Genomic DNA, 22624 nt, shown 5'->3' on the forward strand with positions numbered 1-22624 from the left:
ACGATATTACACTTTCTGTGTTATTTTAATAAATAGATAAGTGTTTAATTATATTATTTATAGTCAATTATATAACACATTTCAATACTTATAAATTTGTGTTATACTACACTTTAGTATAACACATTTTTTGTGTTATATAATGAAGTTTGCATAACAAAATTCTTTACTTATAAAAAGTGTTATTGTAATAGATATTATAACACATTTTTCGTATTATTTTAATATTTAGATCAATTTAAATTCTCATTATATATTCATTTATATAACATTAATTTATTATATTATATTTTTATTTTTTATTTATATAATTAAAATTAACTTTCTAATATATACTAGCATCATCAAATGAACTTGATTTTCAAATAACAAAAAGTAAAAACATTCAATATTGTATTAACAATCCACAAATTAGTTTAAAACATTAAACACTGTCATCAACAACAAACTGTTCTTTAAGTATTCAAGTAGTCTTAAATATTCAACATATTGAAAAGTTACTACTTTCAGCACAAAAGATTCTACAGCTACCAACACAAAGCCTTCAAAATTAAGTATCATTTTCTATTTCGCTTGTCACATCTACAAAATAAACAAAAAAATATTTTATTGTTATTATCTAGCATCACAAATTACGTCAAGAAAAATTCTATAGAAATTATTTCCAAGAGAGGACACCACATACAAAATAATGAATTCACAACTACACCAAAGCAAACAAAGAAACCAAACACTATACTTTTTTTTTTTTTTGACAAAGGTCACATGGCCTTTTATTATACTGTAAGTATGACAAAAATATGAATTGTCACTACCCCATACCTAATTTTTTTTGTCAACAATAAAATAAGGGGCCAAAACATGATTAGAATGGTAAAATGAGACACTTGAAAGTTAAAAGGGCCAAAGTTAGAATGGTAGTGCATAAGAAAACAGGGGCAATGGAGACCCGAGTATATCCACAATAGCAAAAAAGCCACAGCCAACAACAGATCATAAAATGTTCTGTAATGCTCTTTTTTAATGCAAAACGAATGTCTATAGTATACACTTTTAAGGTCTAGGTATGGAGTATGCACCTTACAAATGAATTATTTGCTAATCCATGAACAATTTTAAAAAGCTTAATGGATGTTTGCCTGAGAACTAATGAGACAAGATAAGGGGAAAAAAACTAAATAAATAAATTCAATACCTTCCAAAAGCCTCCCCACCAAAACCTATATAAAAAGTTACAAGAGACAGAAAAAGTAAAAGGGAATTAGACGCGTGTACAAAAAGTATCATAAGAAACTCAAGTTAACATAGCAACTGATGCAATTCCATTCCAGCCATGTACTTAATAATATTGTCTGTTCCTTATAAAGTCTATAATACAAATACATATTTATATGTATGCGTACCTTCCTCCAAGGCTACTGTTTAATGCTTTTAACAGCCATGGCTTTGGCTTCTGAGATTCTTTAACCCAACATTCTTGGAACCTGCAAAAGGTATAAAAATAATTATGTAACCTTTATTAGTTAAATTCTTTTGACAAGAAACTATAAGGTACGAATGACTGCATACTTAGCATTCAGTATTTCCGTTCTATCCCAAGTATCTAACTTCCACACTTCCCTTTCTGTTATTGGTCTTTGATATGCACGCTGCATAAGGGGATTCATCCAACCAAAGAATGTTCCTAGTAAAAGAAAACACAACCGAGATATGAATTAATAGATACAACATGAAAGAGGAATGATCAGCAGATGCAAACAACTGTAGGACAGATGAAGATAGACTAAGCTCTGCCTCACTGTATATTTTACTCCATAGAGAAACAGAGATTAGTTCAAAATATGTCATATGTAAATCAAATCAACTTGTAATTCACTTGTTGCAGAGATAAATTTATTGGGTTATGTTTTCTTTTGTGTTGTATAGTCAGAGAGCATGAGGGAAATGGTTAAAAAAGAGAATCAGAATTTTCTGGAATTAAAGGGGAAAGTACAATCAGAGAGTAAGAGAAACAGTGAAAACACAGAATTGTAAACAATGAAAACATTGAATTATATTAATTTGGTTAGTTTTTCATTCTTTTCTAGAAACTAATACACAAACACTTGGCAAACATACCAGCGAGAAATAGATGAATAAGCTAGCAAACACCAGGTAAGAACCAGCAGAAAAATAAGAAAGTCACACTTGAAAAATAAGATAATATCTAAACAAAAGTCACACTTGAAAAATAAGATAATACCAAGTAAGAACCAGTAGAAAAATAAGAAAGTCACACTTGAAAAACAAGATAATATCTAAACAAAAACTAGAAGGTTCTTTAGATGAGCAACAGATAGTTTTTCTTCAATATTCTTCAATTAGCATAGTCAAGTTTGAATGCCGATTATTTGTAATGAGCAGACAACAGAAAAATCCATAACGAAATGAGTTTAAGAAAGAACAATGCAAAGTGAAAACTATGCTCCACACAACAGCTAAGATGAGCAGCAGTTACAAAGCATTTGCCTAAGAGAACACAACTGGTATTGGGTAATAGCTGCATTTCAATAGCTAAAATCTCTTAGACAAGTACTGTGTTAGCATTTAGAAACAGCTGTTCATTAGGTTGCTCTAGCAGAAGAAATTCAATACAAGGAAAAATATACACAAGATAATGTAAGTGCAAACTTCAAAACATCAAAAGTAAAGCTTCTCTCTCTATCGCTCTCTCACTCTCAAACAAAGATTTGGCACTCGTACAAATAAAACCCAAGACCATTGTCTTTTACTGAATAGCTTTTATATATTATAGATTTTTAGATTGAAAAACATTAGGATCATTTTTGGACCCCCACACCAATACAGAGATCCACCACATTCAGAAAAACAGAACATCCCACCACACATTCAGAAAAACAGAATGTAGACCCAATGAACAACTAAAAGAGAAAAAGGGTCTTCTCAGTTCATATTTTTTGTTACAAATGATAAAAAACTAGGTGAAAAATAGAGATAACAATTTAAGAGTGGAAAAATGTCTGAACAAGATAATATAACCAAATATTTAGTACAAAACTTGCAAGAAAATGAAAATCAAATACATCTTGGGAGAAGAAAATCAAGAAAATTAAATGAACAGTCTCTACAGTATTAAGGCATTGTATGAAGCTTATGAAATAACTTATGCTTAGGAGGTAGTGGTACAACCATAGCTTATTTATATTAAATGGAACATATTCGTATGCGCATCAAGAGCATGGTGCTCCCATACAAAATGTTAACTTCTATATTAAAACTACTTACAAGAATTAAACGATTTTTATGGTGGACGTTGAAGCCATGGATATTGACATTTGGAACCTCTTTAAGAAACCCAATAGTTGTTATAATTTGAACCTGAATAATGAGAGAAAGAAGTTCAAGTTAAACCAAAGAGCTGCAAGTACCAACATAAATTATGAACTAATAGCATCTTGGAAATCATTGAAACATGATGAAGACAACTGAAACAGCACAATATAACAAACCTCAACAGCACCTGCATTATGAGGTTTATACACAATAAATTGTGGAAATTTGAGATCATTAGCGATATTTTGATGTTCCACAACTTACCCCCTAAGTATTATTCTGAAACTTGCTGGTATTCGCAAATACAAGATGGATAAGTAAACCTGAAGGAACAAGAATACTGTAGTAAAAATTTTGATTTTTGATAACTTATTCACTTAAAAGTTTTTCAACCACAGGCCTTTGTTGACGAAATTCAAATTTAATTTGGTAGGATTTGTTTTATTTGTATTTATCTGTTCATTGCATTTGATATTTTAATCCTGTTTCTCCCAAGGGAGAATCAACACCACCACCTATGCTTGTGCCTAGACAACAAGAGTAACCAGTCTACTTTAAACGAAAAAGTTCTCAAGCAAACAAGTACCAATGTTTAAAAATGCAGTTTTGAGGCACGCCTCAGTTTGAGGTGGAAAAGAAAACGTACCAAGGCATGCACCTTTCTTAGCAAAGGTGAGGCGTACACCTCACTGTAGTGAGGCACTGAGTTAGGGCTGCTGAGGCAGAAATTGAGAGAGCTGTAAGCCTCACAGGTGTATTTTCGTAATGGGTTTTTTTATGCCCAAAAATGTCCAAAATCAAATTTAAACACAGCTGATCTAAGTAGGCCCAAAAAACTGATAAGAAGTTTGTTCTAGGATAGTAGAATCTAGGATTCTAGTACTAGAAACAAAAATTAACTTTATTTTACAAATTTAGATAATTTATGAGATATTTATGTTTGAGTTTAATGATACATTTTATGTTATGTTTGAGTTTAATGACATTTCTTATTATATGTTTGAGTTTTATAAGACACATTCATCTTACTTAATATCTTTAGGTGTTCTAAACATAAATCTATGCATATATACTATAATAAAATGAGAAAACCTAAGGACTCATTAAGATGAGTTGAGTGATTCACCAAGCAACTTAATAAACTTGCTTTCCAAATCAAGAAAGTGAAAATTATTGTTGCTTTGTGTCTTTCCTATTCATTACTTTGGCCAAGTCCTGCAAAAAAATTTCACTCATAATGAACAGTTGAGATAATTATCCTATGTAACCCCACCACTAGATAAAGAAAAATAAATCTTGAATTGAAGAGATAAACCAAGAAATTTTCTAAGAAAAGGAAATTTATTAGCCATTCGGATCTCACAATGAGGTTTAGTTTTAGTCAACTTTCTCAAAGTATTAGAGACAGAAATGCATACACAGCACACACACACATACTTTCATTGTATGGATGAAAATTTATTGAACCAATTCTCTTTTGAATTTATATCTCTCTCTTTATTTCTTATGTTTTTATTCTCTTTCCAATATCTAATATCTTTTCTCTCTTTTATTTTTCTATTTTTCTTGCTAATTTCTATTTGCACCAATAACTTTATTATTAACAAAGTATCTCTGTTTAGTTTAGAATAGTCCCCCCCCCCCCCCCCCCTTCTTCTCTAGTTGATGTAGAGCACATGAATATATTTGAAAACAAAAAAATCTTTTTGTTTTCCTTTACAGGAGTATTATTTTTTCCATTGAACCAAGAGTCATGCTATTGAACAAAAAAAATGTACCTATTCTAATTATGATAATAATTACCATTATTTTCATTAATTTTGGGGTTGTACTTCAGAAGAAAGAATTTAGCACATGAAAGTATGGCTTAATAAAAAATTGACTACATTTTACGTATCTTGTTCCTGAAGCTGTCACTGTCTTATGGACATGCTCTGTCTAATGACATGCCTCTTCCCTAAAACTGTTGTCCCTCAAAAATCCAAAATCCAAGTTTCGAACAAGGTTAAATGAAACTAGGACAATATTTGTTATATCTCTCTATTGAAGTTGTCTGAGATGTCATGACAAACTCTTCTTCCTGTTCCTAAAAGTTTAACCATCCCTAAAACTATGTTAGAGCAGACAACCTCAACATCCTTAGCTCTTACATTATAGGGATAATGTTAGGCAGTCCACTTAGTTAGTCTACGATTTCATCAATTTTTCCCTGTGGTACATTCTCTAACAAGTATTTGGTCTCGAGTTTCTATCAATGTGCGATCTGTAAGATTTTGAACTCATCTTCACTAACATAAGAGGATCTTATTCACAATTCTGGTACTGGGATCTACAAACAAAATCCTCTTAAGTAAAAGGAGGCGAGTTCAAACCATAGGGACATCTCCATCAAACAACAAATCATAAGTTTGGATAGTTTTTTGCTATGTCAATTAATAATCTTTATGTTGTTATGAAGTAACATTTTTTTTTATTTATTTATCAAAACTAAAAAACCAAATACACAAGACTGAGTTTCATTTGGATGTTGACTTTATCACTACATTACATCATTCATTCTATTTCACACATAGAACTATGACATCACTAATCTTATTCAAAATAAATTTAACGAATCGTCTAATTAACCACAAAGCCTAAGACTGATGAGAAAAATACCCTCTTCAATTCCAGTAAAACCAAACAGTGTATCACTAGGCAGAAAGTTTATCCAAGTAATCTACCTCCAACCCGGCCACTTTTGACTCCATGCGAATGCCTGAACAATTCAACACCATTACAAATTTTTTCAAGGAAATTTTAATGTAGCTAGTTTAATTTAATCTCAAGATAAAACTACTTAACTTTGACGTTTCCTTCTCAATTATGAGTTATGTTTCTCTATGGGAGTCGGACATGAACACAAAAGGTTTACAGGAGTAACATAACATGTATTCAAAGGATTTTTATATGGAGAAATCCTTCAAAATAAGCCAAATGGGTTTTGTTTCATGTCTCAACATGTCATCATGTAATTTCAATTATGCCAATCTAAACATGCTCATATTTCTTATTTTAAAATCATAAATTCTGGTATCTTATGGGCTATCTCCTCAAAGTTCAAACTAACAATTGGAGATTTCCTAGTTCATCAATTATGGTTTGTACATCTCCCAACTAGAGTAGGCTATCCACAAACCCAGATTAGCTGTTTGCCTATTGCACCAATGATTTAAAAAAAAAACAAACACTTATCACCTATATAAAATCCAAAACAACCCAATTCAACAACATATTAATAATGAATAAGAAAGAAAAAAAGAAGGGAGATCCCTAAAATCGTATTAGCTATTTTGCCCAATGAAGCAAAACAGCCATTACATAAATCATTAAATTTTCAACAAGGCAAACATTTTTCACAAATTCAATCATAGAAGAGACAAAAATGAATGAAAATCCAAGACAACCCAATTCGGTAAATCACTCAATCATCACAAAACACCAAAATACCAATAGAGATTAGCTAGAATAAGCTGCAACAGTGATACAAGAGCCAAAATATAGTAAACATTTAACACTTAACTCAAAACAAACCTTTCATTTAAAATATTAGGGTAATTAAAACAACATTACAATTCAAAAACAGAGTCATTAAAGCTTTTTTATCAATAAAGAAATCAATAAATACATATATGTATTATTTTGGACCTCTTTTTGTTAACACTATCTTATGAGAAAGACACGCATAGACACAACATACACACACACTAAAATCAACTACTAGATGCATTACCAAGGGGGCTCATCTCATCCAAGCCCTCTGAGTGAACAACTAATGCGCGTTTCATGCCAAATTGCTGCAATGCTTTAGCCATATTCAAAACCTATTCAATGAACCACAGAAACATGAAATAATATATTAAAAGATTATGCTTGTCAAAGAGTTGTTTAATGTGAATTACATGCATCATCATTTATGTTGTTTAATGTGAATTACTTTATCTTTTTTGTTTTACAAACGGTTCCTTCATCATTTACGTAAAAGCCTTAGATATGCTAGTCATATTTGCTAGTCACCATGAACATCATATGTAGACCACAATTCAACAAAACAGTTTTTACTTTCAACAATTCAAGTTTAGCTCTAATAATTTACAATATGGGATCACATTCATGTCAAGTAATCAATAAAATTGATGCCACCTTTGCAATTTTGGTACCACAAGCCGCAGCAAGTATTAAAGCTCCAGTCAAAATGTTAACTGTGTTTGCTCCATCACCACCTGTTCCAACAATGTCCACTGCATCAAGTAAGCCCTCTACTTCTAAACTATGCTTGATCATCGCCCTCACAAGCCCCACAATCTGTTTAACCACTAAAATCCATAAGTCATTTCTTTACTTATTTCCTTGAAACATACCCCCAAATATTCTTCAGTAGAGAACCTACAGCCTATCAAAATTTCTTAGAAAATAATCAATTGCATTGATAAAAGTTCTTTCTATCCAAACAACATGGTAATAAGACTTTCAACAATCTAAAATCCTGGCTGGACAAACTAAGTTATCTAGTGTAAATAAATTCACATTGATATGAATAAAGGAACCTTACTTCCTCGAAATTCTCTCCTTTGGCTCTCAGTAACACCAGAAAAGCACTAATCAAAGCCTCATCGGCACCATTCAGCAAAAATAATTAGGTGCAGCTTGTGGTGCCAAAATTGCAAAGACTCATCTCCTCGAAAGTCTCTCCTTTGGCTCTCAACGTCCATCAACATGAATAATAATAATATAGCTAATTATAATGTATGAAGATATAGAAGCTTGAACTGTTACCACATGAGATGCTAAATTCAACAAATTTCAATAACACATTTTGCTAAATTATAAAAATTTAGAATGAAGTTAATTGTGAGAATAGAGTACCATTTCGAGACTCAAGGAAGCCAAAATCAAACAAATGATCTCTACCGATTGAAACCCATTAATTTCCTCTGTCGATTTTGATTGAAAAGGAAATTAGGGAAGAAAATGAAACCCCATAAATTGTTGCGTTTATGTTGTCCATTTGGAATCCCTGGTAGAGATGGAATTGGAAGTTCTTGAAAGCCCTCTAATTTCGTCATTCTTGTGGCTCTCTCACTCTTCATGCCTGGGCTTGTGGAATCTAGGCCCTTGCTTGGTGCACACTCGAGGCTCCACAGCAGAACGGGTGCAGAATTGCGCCTGGTGATGGCCAGCGAATGGATGTCGGAATGGGTCGAAGGCACGCAGAGGTGGGCTCGCACCTGGGGTAACTTGGTTGGGGAGTTGGGTTCACGGATGCCTGAGATTTGGAGCTTGGCTCGAAGAAAAAGGGTTGTGAGGATGGTGGTTAAGTGGTCGGAGCTGAGGATGATGGTGGTTACGGGAGTGGTGGCTAGGGCGAAGGGAAGAGAAAGAGATGAGAAGGAGAATGGGAAAAAAGTATCAGGGGGAAGGCTGGTTTTTTTTATATATTTCATTTCTATTACTTTAACACTTTTTACATAGTATATATAATAATACATTTTCAAAAGACTTATAATTTTGTGTTGTGGAAAGTAGATTTTGGTGTAGTGTGCTCTGATACCTTTTTTCTGTCATGACCTGGGCCCTAAGCTACAGAAGATTTGTAATATCCATCACTTGGGTTGCCAAAGGTCAAATTTGGACCCTTGTTGAAAAATAACCATTATAAATGATCCTTTAGTTTATTCCAAATAGTATTATAATTGTAAGTAAAAAATAATGGATTAACTCCTGTAATTATTTATAAAAATATTAGTGATAAAAGCAGGATCATCTATTATTATACATAGAACAATAATATTCTCATAGTTATGTAGTCACCAAATTGTTAAATTTAATAAGCCATAAAACACCAAAATAATAATTAGCATCCATCATTCCTCATTCCAAACTTTTAGATAGCTAATTTAGAGATAAAGATTGTATGGTTCCAAATCAAATACATACATAATGTTCAAAAGATAGGACTATGGCACTAAATAGAAACTAGGCTAAACACATTGGCTCCATCAATAATTCGCCTTCCACATTCGCATCGCTGGGTTCCTGGAATGGGAGAGATATATGAGGTGAGCTTATCAAGCCTAGTAGGAAAGCAACTAATATCATAGGACCCAAAATTTTTAATAAAACCCTTGCATGGTTAGTTTTGAAAAAAAAAAATACATCATCATGTATAAACCAAAATAAAGAGAAACCACACATAATCACAAGAGCATAGCTACACATACACATCACACCATCCACTAGATCTCTAGTCTCCATTACCCACCATAGAAACCTGACATCCTAAACCGGGTAGTCGGGCCTGATAACCACCACAAGAGGGAGGCTTAGAACACTTACTGTATACAGATGCTAGGTCTTTACACCTTGAGGTGAATGGACACCTGATCTACCTATGATGACGACGAGACTAGGTTGTGAAACAACAACATGTAAAAATCATGATCACTATGGCTCTCATCAGTATAACCAAATACAGGTAATCATGAAAAGCAATAAACATATTCCCTTTATATTTTAGAAAATAGGACAACATAATGACTGCATTTGAATAAATCCCAAAAATCATAACCTGCATAAATAAGTAAACAAAAATATATATGACACTCAATGCCCTTAGAATAGATCAGAAAATATGCACATTAAGTTTTCATTTTTCAAATAATTTAAAAATATCAAAATTAAAATCTTGTTAATGCAATTCAATACGAGTAAAATAAGTCCAATAGTCAAGTTGAGTCCCTACCACCTTAGAATTGTCAATTCGAGTCCAAAACAACCCTCCTAAGCTTAACAATGATCCTAGAGTGATCTAGTCCAATTTTTATATCACGCTTTTCCTACGTGCACGAAATGAGCAACCGATTATCATCATTGCATTCCTTATTCAAAATCGTGTCCAACGACATATAATATGACTATATTTAAATTTCAAGACTCAAAACTCACCCGAGTCGTGAATAGTGCCAACAGTTTGCGGTGTATTGGGAACATCGACGAAGGTAGACATGGCATATATCAAAATGACAACATCGGTGAGTAGATCACGTTCATGCCAACCATCAGTCCAAAAAGTGCTTAGGCTCACCGAAAGTGGCAGAGATACCCAAAATCTCAAAAAACGGTGAGTTGAGAAAAATGGCTTAGTTGGTCTTGTTCCTCTCTCCACGCTGGTTCAAAAGGTATACCAAACACTCATCGATAGGTGGTCGGAGTTTGCCGAAAAACACGATCATAGTTGACGAACCAGAACTTTGATTGACAATTCTGAACAATTGACGGTGAGTTGGCCATGGGCAGTGCCGCTTGGTGGTGGAGGTCGTCGAAGCAAGGCGAATCCAATGAGCCACCGCGTATTGAAAATGGAGGTCGCCGGTGGTTGGGTCTTTGTGGTGGTGTGTTGCCGTGGAGAGAAGAGAAAGAGAAAAAAAAAGAAAGAAGAGAAAGAGAAAGGGAAGATAGAGAGAGATAATAGTAGGGGAAGTGAAGAAGAAAAGAAAGAAAGAAAAAAAAGAGACTTTGTCTCATTGACTTGGTGGGTCTCACCTATATTTAAAAGATATTATTTAATATATATGTATATATAAAAAACAAGTCTTTACATGTTAAGTAGTGAATCCTAGATGAACCATTTACTTTGAATTTTCTTGTGTTGTTTGCTTAATTTAGTTGTTAGTAATATAGTCAATTAGGTAATTGAAAAAGTACACACTCGTACGAAGAAGCACTGCATCCATGTCTTTTATATAAATATATATACATAAAAGAAAATAAGATTAGAATACCAACTGCTATGTCAAACCAGAGCACGACAGGGTAGCAAAGTACGAATATGTAGTAGTGATCAAAATAAAAATATATATCCGGTAAACACTAAATGAGGAGAAAAAATAAATGTTTTACGAAAAAGTACCTATTTGCAATAGCAGTGTTCATTAATTAATTAAAATTTGTTTAGTAGTACATAGTAAACTAATGCTGAATTTTTTTTAACAAAACACACTCTGCTGCATACATTTATTTATTTATACATTTGATGCTGGAAATTAAATTAATCAAGATGACTGCGGGGGTCAATATCATCTTGTTGGTCATATTGGTAGTTATACATGCTAGCACAAACCAAGTAGTACCCGAAATTCAGTTCTCCAATGATTGCACACAACCAATACACTAAATCTACTCGTCCTTCGTTTATATTATCAGGTAGCCAACCGGTAGCCCCCTCTATCAAATTGGTCACTATAGCACTGAGGTAATACCCTAATACAATCCAAAGTGATATCATAGCTGTTGAAGTACTTTTAGTGATTCCGGAAACCCTTGGTAATACAATGCAACTTGTCCCGGGAACTGAACTGCCTTACCCAACATCATAACGGCTAGAGTCAGCACCAGCCACAAGGCCGACATGGGGACGACCAAACCGGACCGGTCAGGCATTACAACGAGCTCGTTTGTTCGAAAAAAGTGGAGCCGTCTCGCCTCGATTATGGCAGAACCGACCAAACCTAAAATATTGATGGCGTGGTCCACTCCTATTCGTTGGAGATGAGTTAGGGGACGACCGCTTAGTTTTTGCCACGCAGGGAGTAGGAAACGATTAATGATGAAGATTGAAATGGCTGTTGACATGAGGCTAGAGACTAGGAATGTGGAAGCTGGGGTTTTGATGGAGCCCATGTGTCTATATTAGAAGAAAGCTCTATGTTCTTTGTATTTCACTCAATAATATCATTACAAGAGAAAAGACCCAGCCATATATATATTAGGCTAACAAGAATTATTTTTAGACAAAAGGTTGTTACAACAGAATAGTTATAAAGTTGTTACAATAACTAATTAATCAATAATGGTTATAACTCTAAAAATCCCCCTCAAGATGAAGTGTAGAGATTTTTGACACTCATCTTGGATAACAATTCCCTGAAGTGAGTTGGAAACAGAGCTTTCGTGAGAAGATCAGCAAGGTTATTTTTGGATGGAACATGAATGAGCTTGATGGAGCCATTGTGAACTTTCTCTCTGACAATATGACAATCTATTTCAACATGCCTTGTACGCTCATGGAAGACAGGATTTTCGGAGATGTGAATGGTAGCGTTGTTATCGCAGAAGAGAATGGCGGGTTGTTTGTGATGAATACCGAAGTCTTGGAGAATATTGAGTAACCAAGTAAGCTCACATGTTGCGTTTCCCATGGCCCTGTATTCAGCTTCAGCTGAAGATCTATATACTATAACTTGTTTTTTAGATTTCCAAGAAATAAGAGATTTACCAAGAAATATGCAATAGCCTGTGACAGACCGTCTAGTATCTAAACAAGAACCCTAGTCAGCATCTAAAAAAACTTTAAGATGAAGATCATGAGCAGTAAAATTAGATTCAGCATAAGCAGTTAATTGAGGCTAACTATTTGATGGGAAGAAAAGGCCTTGACTAGGACTTCCTTTCAAATATTGGAGAATCTTTTGGGCAGCCTTTAGATGAGGTAATCTAGGCAAGGATAAGAATTGACTCAACCAATTAACAGCAAAGGATATATCAGGTCATGTAATGGTAAGATAAATCAACTTGCCTATTAAGCTTCTGTATGATGTAGGATCGGTAAGGACATCTCCTTCATCTTTGCTTAACTTGAGATTAGGCTCCATAGGTGTGGATGAAGCTTTAGTGCCAAGATATCATGTATCACTTAAGAGATGTAAGAGAAAATGTCTTTGAGAAACAGAAATACCAGAGTTAGATCTGCCTATTTCAAGACCAAGAAAAAAATGAAGAGGACCAAGGTCTTTTAATTTGTATTTTGAGTCGAGGTGAATTTTGAAGTCATGAATAGCTTGATCATTGTTAGTGGCAATGATTATGTCATCAACATAGACCAAAATTGCTATAAAGACACCTGACATATTTTTAATGAAAAGAGAGTGATCTGAATGTGATTGTTTGAAGCCATCTTCAATTAAAGTGGAGCTGAGTTTAGCATACCACTATCGAGAGGCTTGTTTTAGGCCATATAGGCTTTTGTTTAATTTACATACCGGATTAGAAGGAAGGTCCACCTTAGGTATATATCCTTGGGGGATGTTAATATAAATTTCCTCTTCTAAATCACCATGTAAAAAAGTATTATTAATATCCATTTGGTGTAAAGACCAATTAAAAGTGGCAGCAAGAGCTAAAAGAAGTTTTAAAGTATTGAATTTTGCAACAAGGGCAAAAGTGTCAATGTAGTTAATACCTTGTTGTTGCGTATATCCTTTTGCAACGAGTCTAGCTTTATATCTGTCTATGGCTCCATTGGGTTGATGTTTTATTTTATAAACTCATTTGCTTCCAATTGTATGTTTGCCGTGAGGAAGAGAAACTATTTGCCAAGTATTATTAAGTTCAAGGGCAGTAGCTTGTTGCCATTCAGGTATGATAAAAGCTTTGGCATATGTACAAGGTTCGGTAGTGCTATGAGCAGTAAGAATGGCTGCACGAAAAGAAGGAGAAAATCTGTCATAAGAGAGATATTTATGTAATGGATGAGCAGTAGATGAAGTAAAAATACTATGTGTACAGATATAGTCATTTAAATGACTTGGTCGAGTAGTAAGACGACCAGATTTTGTGTGTACATGTAAGGCTTGTGAAGTATCATCCTGCTGGGAAGGATTATTGTTGGCCAGTTGAGATGGAGCGGAAGGCATGAGCAGGGGCCTGTATGAAACAGATTCTGATTTGGTAGCAAGGAGTTATGAAAAAAATTGGTGATATCAACATTATTGTGAGACTTATATAGAGGAAAAATATCCTCATAGAAAATAACATCTCTTGTATGGTGAACTTGTTTTGTTTCAATATCAAGAAGAGTGTAAGCTTTCATACCTGTAGGATACCCGATGAAGATGCAAGCTCATGATCGAGGGGTGAATTTATGTCTTTTGCTATCAAGAGTAGACATATATGCAAGACAACCAAAAATTCGAAGATGTGTATAGTTAGGAACTTTATTATGGAGTAATTCAAAGGGAGTTTTGAATTTTAAAAGAAAAGATGGTGTCATGTTAATGAGATATGCAGCTGTAATGACAGTATAATTCCAATATGATAGTGGAAGATTTGATTGAAAAGCAAGGGCACGAGCTACATTCAAAATATGTTGGTGCTTTCTTTCTACTACTGAGTTTTATTGAGGTCTATCAACACAAGAATGGTAATGTTGAATTCCCTTAGTAGAAAAAAAAGATCTCAAATTGAATTCCTTAGCATTATCAGAACGAATGGCTTTAATTGTAGTGGAAAACTGAGTTGAAATTAGTGAAAAAAAAGCTGGAATTATTGTTTGAACATCAGATTTTAATTTTAACATATAAAGCCATGTAAATCTAGTATGATCATCAACAATGGTGAGAAAATATCTATACCCTTCATTAGTAGTGATTTGAAATGGACCGCAAATATCAATGTGGATTAAAGCAAAGGGAGTATCAGATATATTGTTATTGCAAATAAATGGCAGTCTCTTTTGTTTAGCAAAATGACAGATTGAACAATGCCTATCATGAGATGTATCAGTAGAAAAACTCAGACTTTTATTGATGTTTAACATGGAAGGATGGCCTAGGCGATCATGCCATAGGTTTCCATTGGTACATACAGAATTATTGGAAAAAACATTAGAACAAGATGAAATAGAAGGCTTGTCTTGAGCAATTATATAGAGATTGCCAACTCGATTAGCCATCCCAATCTTGGAAATCCGAGTATGATCCTGAATAATGCAATGACAGGCAGTAAACAAGAAAGAATGAGCATTAATTTTCATATGTGCATTCATAGAGAATAGATTGAACCTAAATTTTGGTACATATAGAACATCATGAAGAGTTAATTTTTCAGTCAAATGTATTGTCCCTGTTTTCTGAATCTTAATATGCAATCTAGGGGGTAAAGAGACAGTGTTTGCAATATTAGTATCACTAAAAGAGGAAAAACAAGCAAGATCATAACAAATATGGTGGGTAGCCCCACTATCAATTATACAATGAGAAGATGGAAAAGAAAATTAGTTACCAGTAATGTTGGAAACCATTGGTTGAGTTTGGGGAGTGGAGGATTCACTCTTTTGAAGTTGTTGGCTGAGAAGAGATATAAGACTCTGTATTGAGGCATTGCTGGCAGTAGCATCAATTATGAGAGGGTTCATAGTGGTACTACCAGTTTGGTTAGTGACAGTAGCCAAGTTGATATTGGCTTTAGGTTTGTCATCATTGCGTCTCTTGTCACCATATCGCGGAGGAAAGCCATGGAGGAAATAACACTTTTCTTTGAGATGTCCTGGTTTGTGGCAATTAGAACATGTTGGAAACATTTTCTTGGGGCGGTTATTGGTAGTTGGAACAGCAGCCACCAAGTTGTGATTAATAGAAGAACCAATTTTTCTTTGGCATTCTTCTTGAATGATCATGGAAAAAACTTTGGATAAAGGGGGAAAGGGATCAATCAACAAAATATGAGCTCTTACCGCATGAAAGGATTCATTAAGACCTGTTAAAAATTGTAAGACTTGATCTTGATTAAGAAAATAAAAGTTATCAACAGAGGCAGCACAAGTACAAGGAGTTCTAGGACTTAATTGATTTATTTCATCCCTCATTCATTTGAGTTTAGTGAAATAAGTACTTACAGAATCATCACCTTGATGAAGACTAATGAGACTTTCATTGAGTTCAAAGATTCTAGGGCCATTGCCTTGGTCGAATCTATTATTGAGCTCCATCCACATGGTTGCTGCAGTATCCAAGAACATAATGCTACTCTTAATTTCTGGAGAGATAGAATGTATATTCCACGACATAACCATCTGATTGCAACGAAGCCAAGCATTGAAGTGAGAATTAGATGGACTAGGTTGTGGGAGGGAGCCATTGAGAAAAGCAGTATTGTTCTTTGCCCCAATAGAAATTTTAAAATCACGGCGCCATTGGAGGAAATTTTTGCCTGTGAGAGGAGGTGAGTCAAGAATAAGACCGGGATAATCACCAGTCCCTAGAAAATATGGATCGTCTTCATGAGTTGGACGAGGTAGAGGGGTACTGAGCATGGGTGGAATTGGAGTTTGAACAGTGGGTGGTTGTTGTCCAATCGAGGAAGGATGGATTGGAGGTTGAGCGATTGAAGGTTGTGGTCCAATCGGAGATGGAGCAACCAGAGAGTTGTCAATCGGTGGCTGAGTTTATTCTGGTTCTTCTGGTGCAATGGGGTCAAAGCGATTAGAGTTAGAGCTCCCGTGACCAAGATTTTTAGTGGCACCATTAGAGAGATCTGGACCGGTTGAAGGAAGATGTCTTCTGGTGCGAGCCATCAACGCTGGAGGAGAAAATGAAGAGCAATCAATCGAAGAGGGTAGTGACTTCTGATACCATATTAGAAGAAAGCTCTCTATTCTTTGTATTTCACTCAATAATATCATTAGAAGAGAAAAGACCCAGCTATATATATATTAGGCTAACAAGAATTAGTTTTAGACAAAAGGCTGTTACAACAAAATAGTTATAAAGCTGTTACAATAACTAATTAATCAATAATGGTTATAACTCTAAAAGTCTATCCATGGTTAGGGCTTGGACAGTTGAGAGGCTGTTCACTACGGCAATGCTGATGCTTAAGAGAATACCAGTTGACCATAGTGGAATGATTTTTATTACCTTTTTTAAATCTTCGACTTCTTCAACAGTGTACAACTTCCATGATTTTGGGTAAACGCCATCGACTTGTTTGTCGTTTTCAGTTTTCAATGCTGCATGGTTCAAGAGCCTGCATATATAAACAATAATAATATGATCATTAATTACTTATTATCTCTGTAAAAGATAAGAATAGGGAAGGATATAAGAAACTGAAATGTGTTTTATATATCAATTTATATCTTACCTATTATATAAGTGTGTAGAAAACGGTATTTTGTATGTTTTAAGAAAATCGTATGGGTTAACAGGTATTTTGTATGTTTTAAGAAAATCGTATGGGTTAACAGAATTTGGTATGTTTTAACAGTTAGTTATTAACACACTTGTAATTAATTCAGCCAAAAGATGTAATACACATTGAACAGATGCTTCTTTTCAAATAAATATATACAAAAAAAATACACATTGAATAAATGCTTCTTTTTAGAGAAATATATATAAAAAAAAACACATATTAATCATTAAAATAAAATTTCAAGCGATATACAAACATTGATATTCACGTACATAATAATAAAATCTAAGATCAAATCTTATGCAAAAGGTGAAAAATAGACAGACATAATATTTAAAAAAAATACTTCATTTTCTTACAAATTTACCTTCATTGATCATCAATTTAAAAAACTTAACACTCATCTATTGAACTATTTATCTCTTCTCAAGGATGGTAAAGTAATACACTCATTTCTTTTTCTGAAGTTTTGAAGGAACAATCAAAAGGTTAGTTAAATTTTTTTTAATATACTTAAAGAATATTAATATTAGTTCAATAGATAAACAAGTTTATAAATTTAAAACTACATCCATGAAATAAAATAAATAGGGAAGCATGATTTGTAGCCTTATGACCACCACTAACCCCTGCTACACCCACCACCACCACTAACTGAAAATAACCAAGAAGAAAAAGAAACAAATGTCGAGACACCCAAACAGAGAAACCAAACTAAAATGAGAGAGATAGACTTACTACACCAATTAAACAATTCAATCAGCCGAAACATTCCTAGTTATGAGCACCATTGTCAGATTGATGGTGAGAGGTAGGCTGGTTTTCAGATTTGAAAGGAAAAATAGTTTTTCAAAACTGTCATACCGTGGTGCCACTAGACTAAGATTTCGAGTGGAGTTCGATTGGTTTTGGATTTAAGAGGAAAAATGGAAAGTAGAAGTAAGCGACGAGTACTACGGACCGAGTGAGGGAGAAAGCCATTGAGAGAGGCTAGCGGAGTACCGAAGTGAGTGAGATGTCGGAATCGATATCTTAAAACAAACATGTTGGTGAAGAAGAAGACTAGGTTTGAGAGGAAAGGGTTGAAGTTACGGCTGGTAATTATTTTTTCTGTTTTTTTGTAAACTTATCTATATTTTTTTTAAAGAAACCAAAACAAACTTAAAATCAATTTGGTCAAAACAATAAAAATAAAAGTTAACTCAATTTTTAAACTATTTAAAATATATTATGTCATTCTTTTAAAATATTATTTTTCTGTATTAATTTGGATATATTACTTATATTATGGTATAATAATATTATAAAAATTTGAATCAATAAATTTAAAATAGGTTTATAATAATTGAAAAAAATAACAAAATTAATTAACTATATAATGATTTTGAGTTTTTTTTTCACACAATCAATTATATGCTACTTTATCATGCAATGATAAAAATAACATTTACAGTGATATTTCTAATACGACCAATATCCATGGAACAATGTGGAAAGAACTACACATAACATCCAAACAAAAAAAAATCAAGAGAAATTGTTTTAAAAGTTGTCAAATAAAGAAATAACTTTTTTAAATTAAAAACAACATAATAATTATATATATAATCATATGCAATCCACTTAATATAAGAGAAGAGATAGAATAGAGATAAAAAAGTCTTTTTAGGATTTTAAAAGAACTTAAAAAAATTGATTTTAAATAATTGTTATTTATGCGTCTTAAATTTTGTTACTTATAAATATTTTTAAAAAATAATGCAAAAAAATAATTTTTATAAATTACTAATATCATTATTATCTAACTCAGTCTAACCGTTATGTTTTGACTATTAACCAAAGTCTCATGCCTATTTAAAAATAATAATGTTTAAAGACAGATAAGATAGATAGAACTTTGAGATTGGGAAACGTGCATGACAATTGATGATTGTTTTCCATATTGGAATAATATAGATATGAACAGTTCGGGCAGAGCTGTCCAATGTGTTTGTAGGAATTAGAAGTGGGAACGAGCTATGCACATATGTCATAATGTTTACATTTGTGTTCATGTGTATTGTATTGTTAACTCGTTTCGTTGAAATCATTATTTCCCAATTTTGTCGAGCTTAATTATTTATTTTAATTATATTATGTTATTCAAACAATCACTGTTTGAAAAGGTACCTAACACTTTTACTTAAATCATGTTGTAGATTTTAATGATTTATCAACTTCTAATATATGTTATGGGATTTACTTATTTCAAAACTATTAGGGCTTGTTTGGAACTTGGATTTTAGTGAGAAAATTTTTTATGAGGGAATATTAAAGGCATAAAATGGAGGAAAATGTTTTCCACAAATTTGATTAGAGACTTTTTTTAATATTTATTTTTTTGTAGATATTTATAATTGTTGTAAATTTTAAAAAATTATACTTTATTTAACTTTTACTTTTTCTAGAAAAAGAATTCTTAATTTATTGATTCAACAAAAACATAAAAAAGTAAAATCTTTTGGATTTTGTATCAAAACGGTCTTAGTATATAAAAATATTATCTAATTTTTTTTTTGAATATTACATAATTTCTAAAAATAAAATAAATTATAACGTGCATTGCACATATTTTCTGCCAAGTATATATATATATATATATGTGATATATTATGATCGGTAGGTCGGAGTTTGAAAAATTAAAATATTGTTGTATCTTTTAGCATAAATTACTAATAGTAAGAGCAATAATTAGTTATTGTTAATTATCAGGTGTTGGTTGGCTTACTAATTATATATATATATTACTAAATTTTCAAAGGAAATTTGGAGAGGTTTAATATATGTGTAATCATACGTAATACGATCCTTTAGCACATATTATTATTATTATTATTTTATATTTATATATATATAGACACGATTTAAATTGGATATGTATGCACCACATGTAATTATGTACAGACATTATTGCTTTCTTGTGGAGCAATATGAGTGTACGAGAAGAATACATCATTTTCAGTGGGTCTTTCCTACAGCAGGAGTATTGACAATCAATGATTTAAAAAATTGAGAAGTGGAAACCAAGATATCACTTTACAATAATTCAATACAAGCAAATCTCTGAGAATCTAGCAGGTCAATTAAAATATGTATGTAAGCATCATAAACATAATTTTAGAGATCTAATTTAAAAACACTACATATAATAATAAAGGGTACGTCTTTGAACAAGCTAAAAAGAAGGAATATTATATCACCTGTAACTAGAAAAGGATGAGCATCGACAAAAGCTTTTATTTGCTAAGACATGTCGTGGTTACTGCTTATAGCCTCACATAATATATATGTTAATATATTTAGTCACATTACATAGTGATAATGGATCGGTCTGTAAACAAGCCATAAGTGAGAGAATAATTTCTCACTTTTGTAGCATTTGGATGGTAGGCTCATATTTAAAATATACTTATATATATAATTATATGCTCAAAATATTAAATAAATAGACAGGAGATCAGAGAGAGAAGAAAAATAGTGCACAACTAGCAATATCTGGGGAATTAAAATCCATTTGCAAAATTACATATTTTAAAAACCGATTTATACAATATCTGTTAGACAACATATATTCAACATTAATTTGTTGAGTTGCTAGTAATTTTGTCAATAAAATGTTTTAAAGACACCGTTTTCTTTAAACACTAGCAAGTAAATATCCCTATTATATATAAAATATATCATAAGCATGTATACCTGATTTTTTTACTCGGCTGGGATTTAGTTCGAAAAATCTTCGAAGTCCCACCAGCAGAAGACTAATAATACGTAGAAATATGAAACTTGATTTATTATGGTTAGTTTCTAGAATTTTCATGAATTTAGAGTTTCTAGAATAATGTTCATGTATTTACTAGAGGATGTTGATTCTTTCTAGAATTCTTATTTTTTAGTTAGTAGATGAGAATTATCAAGAATAATTTAATATCTAATAATTTAATTATGTTTCTAGAAAAATCCATAGAGTTCTATAAATAGAGATGTAGTTCCACCATTTTGTATCAAGCCAAAAAAAACACAAGTTGAGTTCTATGAAAAGGCATCTTCTATCACAATATTATCTCCCATATTAATAGTAGTTTTCAACAAAGTCTTCAAGTTCTCTCCCAAATTCATCTTTATTTTCAACAAAGAGGTACTGGAGCAAGGTTCTTGAAGAAAAATGGCAAGTGGAGGAATGATCCCCTTCCAAGTTCCAATGCTCACCAAGAGCAACTATGACAATTGAAGTATCAAGATGAAGGCGCTACTAGGAGCTCAAGATGTTTGGGAGATTTTTGAGAAATGCCATAAGGAGCAAGAAGATGTTGCTCTTTCTCAAGCTCAACGGGAAGCCTTGAGAGATTCAAGAAAGAGAGACAAGAAAGCTCTCTACGTCATCTATCAAGTGGTGGATGAAGATGCATTCGAGAAGATCTCAAATGCAACTATGGCAAAAGAAGTATGGGAGAAGCTTCAAACTTGCAACAAAGGAGAGGAGCAAGTTAAAAAGATTCGTCTTCAAACTCTTAGAGGTGAGTTTGAACTTTTTTTCATGGAAGAATCTGAATCAATTTCTGATTATTTCGCTAGAGTATTGGTAATCACTACAAGAAATATTGGTTTTAGAGGCGACACTATTAGGGGCGACTATATGTCGCCCCTAATATTCTAGAAATCAGGGGCGACACATCATTAGTCGCCCCTGATATTGGTATAAGTCGCCCCTGATGTTGAGAAATTTTCGCCATTTGTGAAAACTATTAGGGGCGACACGTCGCCCCTAATATTCTAGAAATCAGGGGCGACAGATCATTAGTCGCCCCTGATATTGGTATAAAGTCGCCCCTGATGTTGAGAAATTTTCGCCATTTTGTGAAAATTATTAGGGGCGACACGGCGCCCCTAATATTCTAGAAATCAGGGGCGACACATCATTAGTCGCCCCTGATATTGGTATAAAGTCGCCCCTGATGTTGAGAAATTTTCGCCATTTGTGAAAATTTATTCTAGAAATCAGGGGCGACACATCATTAGTCGCCCCTGATATTGGTATAAAGTCGCCCCTAATGTTGAGAAATTTTCGCCATTTTGTGAAAATTTTTAGGGGCGACACGTCACCCCTAATATTCTAGAAATCAGGGGCGACACATCATTAGTCGCCCCTGATATTGGTATAAAGTCGCCCCTGACGTTGAGAAATTTTCGCCATTTGTGAAAATTTATTCTAGAAATCAGGGGCGACACATCATTAGTCGCCCCTGAT

At 33.1% G+C, this 22624-nt stretch overlaps 1 long non-coding RNA gene and 1 pseudogene across 1 annotated transcript; both read right to left on the bottom strand.

Annotated features, from left to right (window-relative positions):
• Positions 1–530: 530 nt before the first annotated feature.
• Positions 531–1487, bottom strand: LOC133794426 (uncharacterized). Its single transcript, XR_009875215.1, has 3 exons — positions 1404–1487; positions 1196–1220; positions 531–582 (listed from the first exon to the last, which is right to left on the bottom strand). It is a non-coding gene; the product is annotated as an uncharacterized LOC133794426 (long non-coding RNA).
• A 9932-nt stretch (positions 1488–11419) lies between these two features.
• Positions 11420–17691, bottom strand: LOC133796146 (protein NRT1/ PTR FAMILY 2.7-like; annotated as a pseudogene).
• Between the last annotated feature and the right edge of the window lie 4933 nt (positions 17692–22624).

This window comes from Humulus lupulus, chromosome 8 (genome assembly GCF_963169125.1).
Source record: "Humulus lupulus chromosome 8, drHumLupu1.1, whole genome shotgun sequence".
NCBI lineage: Eukaryota > Viridiplantae > Streptophyta > Magnoliopsida > Rosales > Cannabaceae > Humulus > Humulus lupulus.